The sequence below is a fragment of the Mus pahari genome, chromosome 7 (genome assembly GCF_900095145.1).
Source record: "Mus pahari chromosome 7, PAHARI_EIJ_v1.1, whole genome shotgun sequence".
NCBI classification, from domain to species: Eukaryota; Metazoa; Chordata; class Mammalia; order Rodentia; family Muridae; genus Mus; species Mus pahari.
Window position 1 is genome coordinate 57886283 of NC_034596.1, and position 2940 is coordinate 57889222.

Genomic DNA, 2940 nt, shown 5'->3' on the forward strand with positions numbered 1-2940 from the left:
TTTTTTTTTTTTTTTTTTTTCTCCCCAGGACCCTTTTACCTTCTGTACCAGGTTCCCTTGATGTGCAGGATCTTCCCAGATCCTTTTCAGTAGTTGTGAATTAAGCATCTCGAGACTTTGATGTGAAATGGAGTTTTCTTGGGACTTGCTTAGGATGAAAAGGAATTCATTGTCAAGTGTGTGTGTGTGTGTGTGTGTGTGTGTGTGTGTGTGTGTGTGTGTTGAGACTAGGTGTTTTACTGCCAGGCTTTGATTTGAGGTGGCATAATATATCCATGAAAAGAGGTCGTTTTTATATGTCTAGAAGAACGAGGCCAAAAACCAATAGCCACCACCCAGCCCAGCCCTAGCCCCAGCCCCAGTGACAACATCAGCCCTGGCCCCACCTGCTTTATCTCAGAGGCTGACAGAGGTTTGTGTCCCAGTGTTTGTTGTTTGTGTACAATGGGTATTTTGAAAATTCCATCTTGTGCTTTGATTTAAAAGCAGGTTGGATTTGAGACTGCCTAATTAACATACTAGATCTGATATGTGAAAATGGAGATTCCCTTCACTTGAAGAGGCAGAACAAATTTAGTTAACTTCTAAAGCACCTTATCCTTGTACCTTGATCATCCCATCTTCTTCCCCCACCATTGCCTGTTCCCCTACGGAAGAAAATTCCACTTTGTTCTTGAGGGCGTTTGAATTAACAACATAAAGCTACTTCCAAAGTAGTCTTGTCAGTGTTTAATTCCATAGTGAAGAAGGTCTGAAATTTTCAGTTAAGGAGTGCTGGTTTGTCTCCTGCCTCCAGAACTGCCTGCTGGTTTGGCCTGGTGGGTCAGTGGTTCTCTGCTCTAGGAGGCAGAGATAGGGACTGACCTATGAAGGTGGACCTGAGTGTGTGGTGGTGTCTTCTGTTTGCAAAAGCTGCTTAGGGAGTGCAGGGAGACTGCCTGGTTGTCTTCTATCCCCTCCGTTTCTGTAGCTATCCATATGATGGCATTTGCAGATCACAAGCTAATGTGTAGCTACTCTAGTTGTCCCTGCGCGCTGATGTCCAGACTCCTTCTCTGGAGTCTAGAATTGCTGCTGCTGCTGCTGCTGCAGGGTGGTGGTGCTACAAGGCCGCGTATGCAGCGGGCTTTGTGGGCTGGGCTCTACCACTGCAGCTGGCAGGTCTGCTTTGACACTACATGGGGCGGGGCTGGAGAGCTCCACTAGCACCCTGGCAGACAGTGGGGCTCATTGTGGCCCTGGTGGCTGTCTGGATCTGAAGGGAGGGAGACTGGAGATGAGTAGGGCTGTAGTGTTTGAGCATCTATTATGACTAGAGTCCCCCTCCTTCATTCCCCGTTACATATGAATATTCAAGACCATGTGATGAAAGCTGTCTACAAAAATTGTTTGACATTCAAACATTGCATGGTTTTATCAGGATTGAAACCTTGAAACTAAGAGCATTTTTTTTTCTACATACTTATTCTTTCTCTCTTCTGCTCTCCCAGATGACACCTAGTCATTTGCAGTTCTGTTTTGCCTTCAGTTAAAACAAAAACAAAAACAAAAACAGTAGGATATGTAATCAACTGATCTTGTACTTCCAACATGAAGTCTAGGAGAGCCACTCTTCATACAGATTTAGTGTATAACTTCAACTCAGAGGAAGGATATAGATGTTAATTCAACTCAGACAGTAAGACAATCCATACTCTACCATCTGAGGTTTAATGAGGAAAAAAAAAATTAGTATCATTGCCCAGATTCCAAAAGGTATACAGGAAAAAAAGAAAGAAAGAAAAACAAAAACAAAAAACAAAAAACAAAAAAAAAACCCCCAAGATTTGAAGGAATTAAAGAGAATTTCATATCAAATGTCTTTTCTTTTTAAGTAAATTTATTTGAAATCTTCTATCATTCAAAAAATCCTACATACAATGCTGCCTTATGTGATAAACATCAGAGAGATGCCTTTTTTTCTTGTCCCTAACTTTGTGTGTAATATTGACAATATAATAAGTTACAAGCAGATCACATATGTGAGAATGACCAGAAATAAAATTTCTGATGAAGAATTTTGGTACTTGAAAAATACATATTTTCCCATCTCCATTTCAAATCTCTTTAGCCTTTACTCACTTAAGGTTTCATCTTTTGCAAGTCAGTTATCTTTGTTCACCCATTCTTCAGGGAAGGCAGACAAATCTGTAAACCAGGCTTTAAATGCTCAGATGCTCGGACAAATATTGTGGTTTTAAATAGTCATTCCTTTGTGGAGTTAAATGTTATGAGGAAATAGAGCTCCTAACATAGGGTGAAGGAATAAAGAAAGGAAGGGAAGACAAGAGGAAAGATAAGAAGGAAGGGAGGGAAGGAGGGAGGGAGGGAGGGAGGGAGGAAAGGCAGGCTAATGCTGGCTAAGGTGTTTCTATCCAGCTCGTTAGACATTATCCCTAGGCAGAGCTATTCTGTTCTTGTTCATTGATGGGTTATGACACTGAGAGTGAGTTTCCCAGCCAGGAACTCGTACTTTACAAATCATTTCTTAGTCATTCCTAATAGAAAAAAATCTGGGAAATATGGGCCACATAGGGACAGGGGAGAGCAGAGAGTCAGCTTGAAAGGAGTTGACATGTGATTTCATCTTCTGGATCAGTTCCTTTGAGTGATTTCCCTTTTCTCTTTTAAAAAGAATGACCTTGAACAAGACCTATATTCTATGTTTTGCAAACCTCTTTAAAAAAATGTAATGTATACAGAAGCATTCTCATATATTTCAGCTTTGATATGAGGCTCCTGTACAGGTTTGTTTAGGGAAAAAAGTTCATCTATTTATGTCTTTCACTGATTTCAGCCAAAAGTAATTTCTTTCTTCTGCTTCTAGAGAAATAGAAGAGATGGGTGTATCTGAGAGAGAATGCCCCCCCTCCTCCTCCTCCTCCTCCTCCTCCTCCTCCT

The 2940-nt window shown here is 41.2% G+C and overlaps 1 protein-coding gene across 3 annotated transcripts in view; it reads left to right on the forward strand.

The window, feature by feature from the left end:
• The window catches only part of Lrfn5 (leucine rich repeat and fibronectin type III domain containing 5), a 307094-nt gene that overhangs the window by 2439 nt on the left and 301715 nt on the right, over positions 1-2940 (forward strand). The window lies entirely within an intron of this gene.